Genomic DNA, 15,710 nt, shown 5'->3' on the forward strand with positions numbered 1-15,710 from the left:
ACTGAGAATCAGTAAAATGAAGGCTGAGGATACGGGTGTTTATTACTGTTTGCAACTGCTAGAATTTTCTCCCACAGTGTTACAACCCTGAACAAAAAGATTCTGCTTCAGGAAACAAAGCTGCTTGGAAATATCCTTGTTTTGAGTGAAACTTGTTGTATCCAGCATAACAAATTATATTCTTAGGAGATACATGTTTTCCTCTGAATTTTAGCTAATGAAAAATGAAGCCCTAGGAAATGGAACATTTTATTAGAGTTCATTCTGAGAAGAGAGACAGCAACTTCTCTGAGGGATTATATTTCATAAAATGCTTTACTGGATGAGGAAAGTGCACTAAATTTCACTTCGTAGTCAGTGGTAGGTAGGACCACACTTTAACCAGGACCACTTAAATGTTCTTTTCTTTGATTTTATATTTTATCTTCAATCTCATTTCAGGACTATACAAGTCCCAGTTCTCTGGATGTATTGTCCCACTTCCCAATGTGTCCAGATTGAATAATTTTTTCTGACTTTTACTTTCAAGATGGCTTATTGATAACATATTGCCATGCAAGGCTTGGGAAGCAGTTGGTGATTTCATGTGAATTTCAGCATGTGTCACAGAGACTGTGATTTTGGTGTTTTGGTGAAGAAAGCCGCTGCTTTTCACCCTTGTCTGAAGCTTCTACTTGAGGCTAAGTTAAAGGGATTTATATTAATTGTATAGAAAAAGGACATTTCAAAAAAGTGCAGCAGAGACTCTGTTCTCTGGTTAAGTCTCATGAAGTTCATTTTGAACTAGCCTAACAAGCTTAGAAAGGAACATTCTAAAATATATAGTTCAAGTATTAAAGGGGCAGGAGGAAGTGAAATTGAACTGAATCCTCTGTTCTAGGAGGCAAGGACTTTAGGGCAAGATCCTACTCTGCAAACTGTAGATCCAGGCATGGTGGTACATATGCTTAATCATAGGAGACAGGCATGCAAATATCTGAGTTTAAGGTCAATCTTCAGAGCAAGATCAAGGACAGCCAAGCTTAGTCAGTGAAGGACTTGTAAAACTCCTTAGTGATAAGGGAATAGAGCAAGGGGGCATGTTCCAGCTCCTGCAAGCAACAGAACTTGGTAAATTTGGCAATGTGGCTCTGGGTTTAGAGGGAAAATAGAAAGGACTACTGGGACAATTGATGCTGGTTAGCTGGAACTAATAAAATAGTAGTGATTAAGAAGAGACCAGATCTTCTGGAAAGTGTTTTTTGAGAGAGAGAGAGAGAGAGAGAGAGAGAGAGAGAGAGAGAGAGAGAGAGAGAAAGCTATGTTCCAGAGGTGTCCATGGTTGTACCTTTTGCCTCAGCTTTACTTGGTAATATGTAACGGTCAGCCAGGTGGTATGCATTTTAAGGCATGAAAGTCTCATGAACAGCAGCAGAGGATTGGCACCGTGAGAAGCAATGAAAGGTCACTGGTGAAGGTGAAGCCTCAGTTGTTGTTGACTACCCAGGAATGAAGAGGTCGAGCAAAGTAATTGAGGCTTCATACCAGGAAGACAGCCTATGAGAGGCTATAGATGAAGCCTAGTTGCAGCAGAAGACCCCAGTGTATTGCAGTTTTTAGGACCATGGGATGACTACCAAGGACAGCAGTGGCATTGAAGTGGATCAACCTGAGCTTAGAGTGCTACAGAGGGCAGAGCTGGAGAAGTGACACCAGCCCTTTGGAGAAGCCCAGAAGACCATGTGTGGATTCCAGACATAGAATCAAGGGGCTATAACATTGAAGTTGCCTTGGAGACCCAAAGATTTTTGAGGTGCCAGAGCCATAGTATATCTGCTGAGGAAAGCTGCTAACAGGAGATTGGAACCAGCCCAGTAAAAGAAGTCTGTTGCAGTCAACCAGGTTAAAAAAGAAGTTGAAGATCTGAAGATTGCTTTGACATCAGATGTCAAGATACAGAGACTGGAGATTTCCCAGATGATTTCTTGTCTTGATTTGAGGACTACAGTTAAGTTGAATGGCTCTCAGAAGAGACTTTGAACTTTGGACTTTTAACATTGTTGAAATTGCTATAGAGTATGCAGAGTTTGGAAGTTGCATTAAAGGTGCTTTTTATTATGCTATGGCCGGATATGGCCACATAGACTCCTGTGTTTGAACAAGCCTATGGAGGCCAGAGAGTGGAATGTGATGGTCTGAATATGCTTGGCCCACAAAGTGTCACTATCAGGAGGTGTGGCCTTATTGGACTAGGTGCATCACTGCGGACCTGGGATTGTGACTTTTATCCTTGCTTCCTAGAAGTTTTCCACTATCAGCTTTCAGATGAAAATGTATAGCTCTTATCTCTGCCTATACCATGTCTTCCTATATGCTGCCATGCTCCCTGATGATAATAGACTGAACCTCTGAACTTGTAAGCCATTTTCAATTAAACGTTGTTCTTCATAAGACTTGCATTGGTCAAGGTGTCTGTTCACAGCAGTAAAACTCTAAGACACCAAGTTTTCCAATAATTAAATTTCGGAAGTGTATTCTCATCCAAACCACCATGGCAATTGAGAAAAAATGATAATCACGTGTACCATTTTGGGGATCCTTAGTATATTTCTGATCAACATCATGAAGGAAGAGAATACAATCCTGTCACAGGGCTTTTTATTTGGCTACCTAAAGCTTTTGTCTTGACTATTATGCCCTATGCAGTCTAAGTCTATTTAAACAATGTTATACTAGTAATGTCAATATATATATGAAAATTATCAAATAATAAATTATTTTATGGCTGTTTACACAGCCAAAGAGGGCCAGTATGATACCAGAGGAGAATAAGGTGTCAGTTTAAGTATGGTCCATTTAGAGAAGATGACAGTTGTGAAACAAATAGAAATGAAAGTTATACCATTTGTACATAGGAAATTATTAAAGTATTGTTAAAATATTTCCTGTTTGTATAACATATAGCTATTAATTCTGACAAAGAACTAATACATGAAGATTTATATCCAACCATTGTGACATCATCACACTTTCAGAGCATTAGCTTTATTTATTACATGGGCACAATTTCTTTCCCTGTGGACAATCAGGGAGTAGTTCATTGTTGAGTTGTCAGAGACAAGCTGGGAATGGTATTTAAGCTGCCACCACTTGCTTTTTCTTGTGTCTTTCTACATTCAAGGCATGTATGTCAGGAGTGAGCTCTGACTTCTGAATATGCCTGTGAAACAAGAAGCATGAGCAGCCCCAGAGTCAAATCTGCCTGTCTCGCCAAAATCTTAGAGGATCTGTACAATAGAAAATTTCCCCTCTCTTTTAAAATAAATAATTGAGAGAGATTATACTTTCTGGAACACTCTTTACATTATCAGTTCCCTCTTATTCTAAACAACTATGCTAACAATTGTACAAAATGCTTTGTCTCAATGGACTAATAAGAACACATATTACTTCTGCTGTCTCTCAGTAACAATCCTTTGGGCATGAGACCTAATTTTTCTGAATCTTTAATTTGTAGTTAAAGAAAATTTTGTTATCTTCTCTAAGGGTTGTATTCCTCATGTTTGGTACCAGCTGTGGATGTCACTGGAAGTACCATGGGTGGTAGAAAAATCAACTATGTGTGGCAAGAAAGAAATTGTCATAAGAATGAAGTAGTTATGTGATGGTATTTCAGATGTCTGAAGTCTGACATAAGAGTAGTACATTTTAGACATATTTAAGTACAATATAAAAATTGAAAATAAAAAATACCTTTTATCTCAATTTCATTGAGATATGTATCCAACAGGATCCATCCTGGAGGATAATGCATGGTACAACACATGTAGTGAGCAGTGTGCACAGTAAACCTAAGATACAACTACAGTAAAATTCATTTGCAAAGTACATGTGACTTCTCCACTAAGGGAGGATTCAATTGAATGAGAAAAATAAAACTAATGATGAAGGCCTATAAAGGAAAATTCTGGGGAATGTGAATGAGGCCTTATAGATAGAAAAGTTCTCCAGGTTACTAACAACATTCATTCCCAGTATTATAAGTAAAAACCAAGTATATATTTCATCTACTGAGGAGAAAGCTCTATGTGATTAAATTCCTAGTTTCTCCAGTGCTTATCTGTGAACACTAGTGCCCACTGAAACTAGAAGAGGATTTGTTATCCCCCGATTTCTGTTCTGTTAGATTTAGTGTGTCCAGCTTTATGTTGAGGTCTTTGATCCCCTTGGATTTGAGTTTTGTGCATGGTGACACATATGTATCTATTTACATTCTTCTACATGCTGACATCCAGTTAAACCAACACCATTTGTTGATAGTACTTTCTTTTTTCCATTGTTTGGGTTTGACATTTTTGTCAAAAAGCTAGTCCTGTTGAGATTCCATCTCACACTCATCAGAATGACTAAGATTAAAAATAAAACTCAAGAGTAAGCATGATGATCATGTGGAGCAAGGGGAATACTCTTTCAGTGCTGGTGGGAGTGAAAACTTGTTCAACTACTTTGAAAACAATTTGGTGTTTTTTCAGAAAAATGAAGCAGCTCTGCCTCAAGACCAAGCTATACAACTCCTGGGCATATAAGTAATTGATGCTCTCACATCCCCCCAAAACACTAGCTAAATTATATTCTTAGCAGCTTTATTAATGATAGGAAAAGCTGGAAACAACCTAGATGTCTCCCATTTGAAGACTAGATAATAGAATGTGGTACATCTACACAATTCAGCTATTGAAAACCAAGGCATCATGAATTTTTCAGGCAAATGGATGGGTCTGGAGAATATCATCCTAAGTAAAGTAACTTAATCCAAAAACAACATGTATGTCATTTACTCATTTCAAAGTAGATATTAGCCAAAAATACAGATACTATGTTATACTCCACAGATGCAAAGAAACTAAACAAGAAGGAATGACCAAGCGAAACAGCTTGAATCACACACAAAAAGAAGAATAACAATGAAAAGAAGCACATCAGGGGAAGGAACTTGGATGGAGGGTGGAGGGGAGAATGGGGTATTCAGGACAGATATGGGGAATGATAGAAAAATGGCGAGATGGCATGAAAATGAATGGAAAATTGCAGCTGACTATGGTGAGGAGGTATGCAACATGTTCAAGATGAGACAGAGACCTAGCATAAGGGAGGCTCCCAAGAATTTATGGGGGTTAACTTAGCTGTGGCTCACTTGATTGGGGATATGAAATCTAAAGAGGCCATCTCCTGTAGGCAGGCAGAAACTCCAGTGGAGCTATAGAGATACCAACCCACCCACAAAACATTTCAACATTTATCCTGTCTAAAAGTAAGGCAGGCACTGGAAAAGAAGTAGAGACTGAGAGAATGTCCAAGCAATAACCAGCCCATCTTGAGACACATTCCATGGCCAAGCACCGATCCCTAACACTATTAATGATATTCAGTTATTTTTGCAGACAGGAGAATATGTTGTCCTCTGAGAAGTTCCACCCAGTAGCTGACTCAGACAGATACTGACACCCACAGCCAAAATGTGGATGGAGACTCTTATGGAAGAATAGAAGGAAGGATTGCAGGCTCAAAGGGAATAGGAACTCCACAGGAAGACAGTCAACTAACCTACATGCTTGAGGATCTCAGAGTCTGAACCACCAACCTAATAACATACATGGGCTGGGCCTATCTCCTTGTTCATATGTATCAGATATGCAGCTTGACCTCCATGTATGTCCCAAATAACTTGAATGTGGCTATCCCAAATGCTGCTGCCTATACATGCGATATGTGCTACTAGCTGGGCTGCCTCCTCTGGCCTCAGTGGAAGAGAAAGCACCTAGTCTCACAGAGAATTGAAATGTCAGGTTGGAGAGACACATAGGGAGGAGGGCACTTGCTTTGAAAATGGAATGGAGAATGGGGGGAGGATTGTGGGGTGACAGGGAGGGGCAGTGAGTGGAATGTAAAGTGAATAAGGAAAAAATATAATTAAAAACAAAGTTCTAAAGCTTAGATTAGGATATTTATGGGAAAGTTGAATGAGTTTTTTTAATTCCCAACTATTAGCTCCTTAATATGAATCATTTTGAAGGCTGAAAAAAATTGGAAGGTCCTTTATATTGGCATACATCATCAAAGGGCATGTTGAAAAAATCAAACCCCAGATGCCCTGCAAAGTAATATTTCATTTGTTGTTTTAGATTGAGAGGAACTATCTTCATGCTACTATCTACTCAGGGTATTGAGCGAATCTTCCTCAGATCTAGGGACTATCATGTGAAAATTCAGAAATATTTGCCAAGCCTTAAAAATAAAAGAGTGACACAGACATACCTGGTAGATATTAGCAGAACGAGAGTTCAGGGAAAAAACAGAGAAGGTAGCATTACTATTAATCTATTGGAAAGCTTCTTGTGGTACTTCTCATGGGGCACATGCTCTGTATATTGAAGAAATTGCATTGTACTAGGTGTTTGTTCTCATCCATCACTCATGTCCAAAGCCCTGGAAAACCAACAGCTTCAGGTTCTTGCTGCAACACTATTTGGCCTTTAAATTTTATGTTTAAAAAAAACCCAAGCATTCTATGACTTTAGGACAAAAGTACTAGAGACTGAATAGATTATGTTTCTCCTAATGATGAATAAGCCTGGATAGTCAGGTTTAAGATAGAGATGTGTGATCCTTTGTATTTAAATATTTGTGTTATAAGGATGTACAATCATTTCTGGATCACAACTTCTTCGGAGACTTGGACCCACATGATGATAGTAAGACTGCTGCCTGACTCAAGATTATTTCTACAGTTACTGTTCAATAAAGATAGGTGAAATTATCAATACAGCTACTCATTTATTGAGTAGCAGTGTATTCTGTTACAGTTTTTAAGTTTCATCACTAGTCAAATATTTATGCTGAGGAATTGTAGAAAACAGTAGCAAATAGTAGAAAAGGGAAAAATATGGAGGATTCCAAACTGAACAACAGTGCACCCATTTAGTCCATCAGCATGAAAGACCCTCCATTTTCATATAGAGTCAGAGTTTCAAGTGACACAAATTTTTGGGATCAGAGTGTTATATGTGTACTTACTGTGTTTTTTTCTCTTTTCGAACTGAAGTTAGCAACGTTAAAGCTGTAAAATATAATTCATACTTCAGTAAAAATGACACCAATAAATTATCATTTTAATTTGACAAAATGTCTATTCCAAACTAACAAATACTTTACAAGAAGAATACATATTAATTTTTAATCAATCAGAATTATTTGAATGAGTTAAAGATATAATATTTTCTATGTTGTACACTCTCTGACTGCAGGATATTCATCTATATTACCCAAGTATATCTTTGGGTAATATAGACAAATATCCTGCTGTCAGAGAGTATACAACACAGAAACTATTATATATCATTCAAAATGGAGCTCACATACATTAGTAATGTCATCTACAATTTTAAATTATTGAATAGAAATGCATTTTTTGGAGTCATATGTGTGGTCTGACCTTGGGAATCTGGAGTCACTAAGATTTTCTTAAGTGCAGAGATGAGCAGCTGTGCCCAGCCTTAACTGGTTCCCAATGATTTGCATTCCCTCACTGCACTGTCTTGTGGACTTCTTTAACCAGTTGCATCCTGTGTCATTGCCATTGCAGTCAAGACTCAGCATGCACATGAGGGACCCTGCTAAGTTTTTTTGGCTCCTGTTGCTCTGGTTTCCAAGTAAAACCTTAGTAAAATGAGACTTTTAGTCTCATTTTAACACTATGATCAGTGTTAAATGAAATTTCAGGCATGTCCTTTCTTATCATGCTTCATTATGTAGATATCTATTATATTTTCACCTCTAGGTGCTAGATGTGACAAACAGATGACCAATCTGCACCCTCCATGTCTGCATCTCTGGGAGACAGAGGTACCATCACTTGCTTTGCAAGTCAGGGCATTGATTATAATTTAAATTGGTTATAAGCAGAAAACAGGGAAAGCTCCAAAGAGCCCAATATGTCCTTCAGCCAATTTGGAAGATGGAATCCCATCCAAGTTCAGTGGGAATGGATATGGAGCAGATGAAAACAGAGAATAAAGAACTGTCAAAGATGTTTACAGAAGTGTTATCAATGCAAAATTTATATCCCACAGCATAGTTTTAGAAATAAAACAAAACACCAACCCAACAATAGAGATCTACACTCGATTTATGATTTTCAAATCATGAATAGTTAAGATCTATTTTCTCATAATAATATCCCATTCATCTTCTTGCTTGTATGTTCATCACCAAGTCTCTCTCTCTCTCTCTCTTTCTCTCTCTCTCTCTCTCTCTCTCTTGTTAAGCTAAGTTTTCTTTATTTTTAACATTTTTATTGTTTTTTGTGAATTTCACATCATATAATCCAATCACATTCATTTCCCCCCTCCATTCATACTGACACTCCACCCAGTATAAACTAAGCCCCTAACAGAAAAAAAATATCATGGAAGCTATAGTATATCACAGTGTATGAGACAGCAGCCACATTTGTCCACACTTCTTTTCTCAAAAATTTTCCTTGGATTACCTTATTGGCCTGGTACAAGGCCCCTGGCTTCTGCTACTCTATTAATACAGCAACATCATTGGGGTTCCTACTGGATATGCTTTTGTTGCCTGGTGTCATGAAGATCCTATAGTTTTAGATTTGTTGGACTGGCTTCTTCATGTACTCCAGCATGATACTGATAAGGAAAGTCATGGTAATAGCCATGTGGTAGTAGGCTGATTCAAAACCCTGGAATAATGTCTGAGAGGTATCTGAGCTACTCACCCCTCCAGCTCTCCTACACTCTAGGCCTTGATATCAGTTCAACAGCAACCATCACAACCAAGGCCAGCTAAACCTTGTGTCTACTCTCCTCAGTGATGCAGTTGGTGATGAACAAGGCCAGTTTTCCCACTCTCATGACCATAGGGCCAGCTGTTCTCTCTGCCATATATGGTAAAGGATGAGGCAGGGAGCAGTTTAAACCATTGTCTGAGCCATTGACCAGCAGATGTGATGCTGGCCCAGCTCTGATTTGTTCATGCAATCGGGTTTAGCTCACTTGCAAGCCCCATATCTAGAGACAGCTCTACTGTGCTGTGAGATGCAGGGCCTGTTGTCTCTGGCCACAGCAGGTGACCATCAGGAACAGTTCTCCTGCTCTCATTACCTTACTGAGACCAACTCTTCTGCCCTCTGCCAGTGGCAAGAGCAAATGGGAGAGGAGGAAATCTCTCCCTCACTGACCCCACTGCACAACAGAAAGAGACAGGGTCAGCTCTCCCATACTAACATACTAAGGGCTGTCTCAATTGTAAGCCTCATATTCAGGGTCAGCTCTACTGTGCTGCCCAGGTAAGATTCAGGGGCTGCACTTTTGAGTACTGAAGCAGGTGAGGGGTAGAGCAAGATCTTCCACTCTGATGACCTTGGGGCCAGAAATTCTCTTGCTATATGTGGCAAGAGATGGAGGGCCATCTTTCTTTTGCCCATGTCACCATATGGCAATGAAATGGCAGGGCCAGCTTTCTCACAATAAGGTCCTTAAGTTCAGCTTGTCTACCCCCTGCCATTAGGGTCAGTTCTACTGTACTTCTCAGGCAATATGCAGGGCCCTCTGTCCTGAGTGATGTAGCTGGTGAGGGTCAGGGCCAGCTCTCCTGCTCTTATGATTCCAGTGTCATTCTCCTGCCTGCAATGGGTGGAGAGAGGTAAAGGGAATGTCCTGTATATGGTGACAAGTGCTAGTGTAAGTTCTCACATTCTGCTTGTATCCTCTCCTCTGCGCCAACACACCCACATCTCCTGCAATGTGTTGGCCCAGGCTCTTCTGAGTATTGCAGGTGGCTAGGGCAAGCATCAATTCTCCTACTCTTGTGCCTTCAGGACTTTCTCTCCTACCATTCCCAGATGAGGGTCTGAGCCAGTACTGCCCAGTCTTCATAAATCAACATGTCTCCTGGTCCCAGTTCAGACCATGGATGTTTACTGGACTTTGGTGGTAACAGACAACTGCAGGGCTGTGGACCCAGTCATGGCCCCCTGGTGGCAGCATAGAACAGTATTTTGTCATGGTCCTAGTAGTCATCAGCAGCTACTCACATCAGACTGTTCCTCATACCCCTCTAGTCTCCAGTTCTGCCTTTCTTCTTTGTAACCACATTCTTCTATTTCTTCTCTTTCACATTCTTCTATTTCTTCTCTTTCATTTATCTAGCATTCACTTGCTCCTCTTAGAAGATCTTGTGGTCTCTGATTCTTTGAAAATCATCTCAAAAGTAGTCTCAGGTGTGCTATGCCCTGCTTGTTTATTATGTCTCCAGGCAGGGATCATTGTGGGCATGATCTGTCCTTTGGGCCTGGCTGATCCTGGGGTAGTGGTTAGTCCATGCTAGCTACCTGTCTGGGCCCCATGATGATTGTCTGCTGTTCATTTTGGGCTTACTACTTGCCTTCCCTGCCTGAGTAGAACCTTGCAATGGATGTCTGTCATTCCTGTTGAGGTCTCCTGAACTTATGTGGGGTTCTTCTAGTTTTCAATTCCCCATCCTGGGAGACAGTCTGGGTCTGACTAATACTTGCCCTGTCTTCTCAGGCTCTCTCTTTCTCTCTCTCTCTCTCTCTCTCTCTCTCTCTCTCTCTCTCTCTCTCTCTCTCTCTGAAAATGTTAGGTTATTAATCAGTCAGGTATTCATACACATAGTATCTCTCTTTCTGCCACCTACTGACACATATGTGACACAGCAACAACACCTGCAATGTAGGAGTGGACTATAGTCTTAACTATTCACAAGTTCATAAATGGAGAAACTAGGGCAAGAGGCAATTAAGGGGACTTCTAGGAAAGTTATATATTTAGGGCTTTCTGATGTGTGGCACCATAAAAAAGCAAGGGTACTTAAATTTAAAACAAAAAGTACAGAGAACATTTGAAATCATAGATGGAGTGATAAGAAAGGCCAGAGAAATGTCTCCACAGAAAGGAACACTGGCTGATCTTGTAAAGGACTTAGGTTCTGTTCTTAGCATGAACCTGATGGTTCACAGCTATTTATAAATCCTGTTCTATGGAATCTGATGAGTTCTCCTATCTTGACTTTCCTTGGTGCAGAAGTGCATACACACACAGACACACAGACACACAAACACACACACACACACACACACACACACTTCTTACCCATAAAAGATTACTTAAAAAAAAGCAGAAGCAGAATGAGAAACTGAAAGAAAACAGAGTAGAAGATGGGAAAAGAACCTGTGAGTCAAGCAAGAGCTCTATTGGTGGGACTCAGTGATGGGAGCACAACAGGCTAAACCAGACAGTTTTGTCATTCCTTCCCACAGAAATCCCCACTGTACTTACAATCCTTAACACCACTGATAGCACTTAATTATTCTTCTTACTAAGTGGCTGGCACTTAAGGAGAAGCTTATTCTATTACTCTATATGTCAGAGACTGATAGTTTGTACAACTAAAAACAACAAAACAAAACAAATCAGGGAACCAGAAGCAACCTCCACAGATATGCTCCTGGACAGTAAGAAGATTAGATGGGGAGATGCTGAGAAGTAGTGTCAGCAGGAGGATCAGGTCATGGATGACACAGAGCAGACTTTTGATTGACTAGAACTCACCTGTGTTTGCCTGTACCTCATTAAGGAGTTTGTTTTCTCTTAACGGCATCTATCATTATCATTAAGATTAAATTTAAGGTCATTTTCTTTTGATTCAGTTGTGTTAGGATATCCAATGCTTGCTGTATTAAGATAGTTGGACTCTGGTAGTGCCATATTGCCCTGGGTTTTGATTTTGTTCTTATGCTTTCCTTTAACCATCTGGTTGTCCCTGAATGGAGCAAGTCTCTGAGGCTTCATGTAGAACTCTTGTACCTGATTTTAGCAAGTTTCCATACATGAAGTCAGACTTGGAAATCCCTAAATGTTTCAGGCTGATGGTTATTCCTGGTGGAGGCTGGCCTTCAGGGATGCAGGCAGAGCTGTTAAACAGGTCCCTGATAGTTGAAGATCTCTGGGATTATAGGTAGAGGTGTGGACTGTAAGATGGAGCACAGAGGGGTTAGAGCAGACCTTATAGCTGCTGAGTTTGTCATGTGAGCCATCAAGCAGGGAATTTGGGTAGCAGTCTCATCTGTTGGTCTCTGATGGCTACAGACCTCTGGGAATGTAGGTAGAGGTGTGAGCTGAAAGCAATAATTCATTTAATATCCATTATACTCATTTTCACGATAAATATGTAAGAAATACATTCCAAGCATTTTTATTTATTTTTGTGCTCCCATGGAGACAAATTCCATAAACCATAAGAGTGACAGCACCCAATGTTTACATTAACATTCAAAAACATAGGTATTTCTCAGTAAATTGATGAAACAAGAGCAAAAGCTTAGTTATTCAACTTACAGAGAATGATTGAACAGATGTCTTCCTTTTCACTCCTTCCTGGGATTTTTTTAGGCAGGAGCCATCTTACCTCTTCTGCAAAAGGTGCATGAATGTCCTGTGAATGGCATTCTTGAGTAAAGGACCCTTGGAGTGTATCTCCCACTTGGCAAGGACCAGTGGGAATGATAACCAGAACAACTGGGTCAATCCTCTGGAGATGGAGCCCTCTGGAGATGGAGCCCTCTGGAGATGGAGTTGTGATTCTTTCTTATTTTAAAGGTTAAGTAAATATATAATCAACTAAGACCTTATTGGATGGTCTCAAAGTTGATAGGGGTATATGAGGAAAAAGAAAGGGGCTTGTAAATGTCAACTACTTCTTCTGAGGACTAAGCATGCCAATGTATTGAAGAGAGGGAAAGTTCAAAACTTATTTAAAGAAGATAGGGCCTAAAGAGATAGGGCATAAATGTCAACAGTAAAGAGTTCATTGTCATGCTCTTAAAAAGTATTAATTGCATAGATTCATCTTTACCTTAGATAAGGGCTTATACAAAAGAAAGAAACAGTATGAGTGAATGGAAAAGTACTAATTGTTAGTTTCTGCTTTTTATAGAAAAGCTGTATAGGCAGACCAATCTGTAAAACTAAGACAGATTATGGTTAGAAAAAAAGACTACTTATTATACATTGTGAGCATACTAAATTAATAGTTGATAAAATACAAAGGTAATATATTTTCCTGTTAAAACTTTGTTTGGATTCTAATTGTCTTTTACTTTGAAAATGCATGTCTGCTGCCTGCTTGTGTACAAGTTAGATATTCCTGGATAGACATAATCATTTGGATTGATATACAATACTTAAATTGTTTTGGCTTGCAATATTCAGGTATGCTTAACTATGACATAATCATTTAGATTGTAATACTATATTGCTTAGTTATGGGACAAGGTTAACCACTGAATACAAGGAAATAAAAAGTGAAAATAAATTTTAATAAGTACTTATGAGATTCTTGGAAAATGTTTAAGAAAATCAGAAACTGTATGTTTTTAAACATTCTGAAACTCAGCTTGAGCTATTTGGGGCAACTTGCTTGAACAACAAGTGGTCAGAGTCCTTTTTCATAACTCCACATATCCTTTCATTCTGGATTATGGAACTAGTCAGATAAGGACTCCAGAAATTTTTGCCATAAAGCACTTAAGTATCATGTGTTGTCCAGATAGACAGTTTTAAGCATATTATCTTCCCATTGACTACCACATATTGTTTTACTACTGTCACCCCTGAAATAGAAGATATTTTATGTGATGTTTTTCAATCATGAGAAACCTGCATGACTTTTTCATCCATGTATATTGTAGCAATAACTAAGGCTTTTGCATATTGCTCCCTAGAGAGGACTACCTCCTTTATTTGGTAGTCTGATATAAAGGTTCAGTTGTCACCTTGTAGTGACTGACCAGTCTCCTCAGGCTGCATCCTCAAAATGAAATTGCCTGTTAGGTTGTGTTTTGAGATTCATAGTGAGAATAGAGTGTTCTTACATGTGTTCTCTTTATATATGAGAAGATTGTTTATATATGAGAGTCCTATAAGATAAGGACTGTTGTCATATCTTTGGGAAGGAGGATACAAATGGGAGATCACCTGTATTTTAATGATTATAGAACAGATAGAGTCAATGAGATGTTTTAGTTATGCCTAGAAGGCTCTTAGGGCTTTCATTTCACACTTTTGTGTGTGAGAAAGGATAAATTGGGTGTATAATAATGTCTAAAATAAACATCTCATTTGAAATAACTATCAAAAAAGAAATCACAAATATTGTTCATAATGTGAACTAATCTGTCATTAACTTCAAGTCCAAGAATGATGTGATATCCCTGCCTACTAGCCTTGGGGATCAAGCTTCTATGTTTTGCAGGTCTAGTTAGAGCCTCATATAAAGTAGTTGAAACACATATGTTTAATTGGTACCTGCAGAAGTCAGGCCAGTCTCTATAGTTCCTAGTTGGCAAGATTTGCAAATGATTTTCTGGACTCCTAGACAGGTTCAGTAACAGTGGATCAGGCAGAGAGTTTATTCTCAAGATCATCAGAATAGAGCCTGAGGATTTGGAAGCTTATTACCGCTTCCAAGATTCACATATTTCTCCCACAGTGATGGCACAATAAAAATGTCTTTGCCTGGCATGGCCCAACTGGCAGCTATATAATTCATTTGGGAGACAGGGAAGTGCTGAAGAACTTCAGATTATAGGTTGCAAATGAAGACATATGCACCTTGGGTACAGCTCATTGGTCTGTCATTCATATGCTTCATAGACTACAATATCAGTGATATTACACCTACCTCAGGAGAATGGTGAACAGGTACCCTCTCAACAACCAGGAATGATGGAGTTGAAGCTGAGTGAAAATCCTTTCAGTTTCTACAGGCCTTTGTCACTAAATATTTTCCAGTAAAGCCAAGAGGATACTGAGATGTATTCCTTTGTTAAACTGTCTCTTTTACTATATATTTACTTCTTTTGTCATATTAATGCTTTTCACTTAAATACCTTTCTGCTTTGTTTACAGATAACCTTTCTGCTTTGTTCACTATCTGTAAAGTATGTAGATTGACTCCCTAGCCTGCAGAATCTATTTTAGTCAAAAAGTATTTTATTTCTGATGAATAGCTTTTCGTCTCCATTCAACTTTAGAAATTATTTTGATTCCATGTTTTATTTCAAATTATATACATAGTTAAAGATCAGAACAAATATATTCATACCAGTATTTCTGGTTGTTTTGATTATCTCCTTTCAATTTGTCTGCAGTTTGCTGTTTTTATGCATTGTTAGAATTTATTTTTTCTTCTAAAGTGATGTAAATTTAATGAATTTAAACCTATTTTCAGGTTAAATTATGATTCTTTTGTTTCCAGAGAGTATTTATTTTTCTTTTATGTGTGAGTGTTTCTAGTAATTGTAGTTTAGGGTTAGAAGGGAATTATTTTGCTTCTATATTTTGCTAGAACTTTGTCTATATCACACAATTATTTCCTCACCATTAGAATATCATTATAAAATTAGTGTTTGTCTAATAAGATTCCTCTAAAAGTAACTTAGGCCCTCCTCTATGTCTCTCTTTTTTTATGTCTTAGGTCTTTATTTTTCTCTGGTAGTAGAACTTTGGGACAGGTCTTTTGCATTGAATTTATTTACAAGGCTTTGAGCTTCCAGGACAAGGATGTTTAGATAATATGTCATTAAATATGATATCAGTGTGTTGACCTTTTTTTCCTCTTACTAGGAAATCCAC

The 15,710-nt window shown here is 38.7% G+C and overlaps 1 pseudogene; it reads right to left on the reverse strand.

Moving 5' to 3' along the window:
- Positions 1-10,651: 10,651 nt before the first annotated feature.
- Positions 10,652-10,759, reverse strand: LOC117715880 (small nucleolar RNA SNORA17; annotated as a pseudogene).
- Between the last annotated feature and the right edge of the window lie 4,951 nt (positions 10,760-15,710).

This window comes from Arvicanthis niloticus, chromosome 9 (genome assembly GCF_011762505.2).
Source record: "Arvicanthis niloticus isolate mArvNil1 chromosome 9, mArvNil1.pat.X, whole genome shotgun sequence".
NCBI lineage: Eukaryota > Metazoa > Chordata > Mammalia > Rodentia > Muridae > Arvicanthis > Arvicanthis niloticus.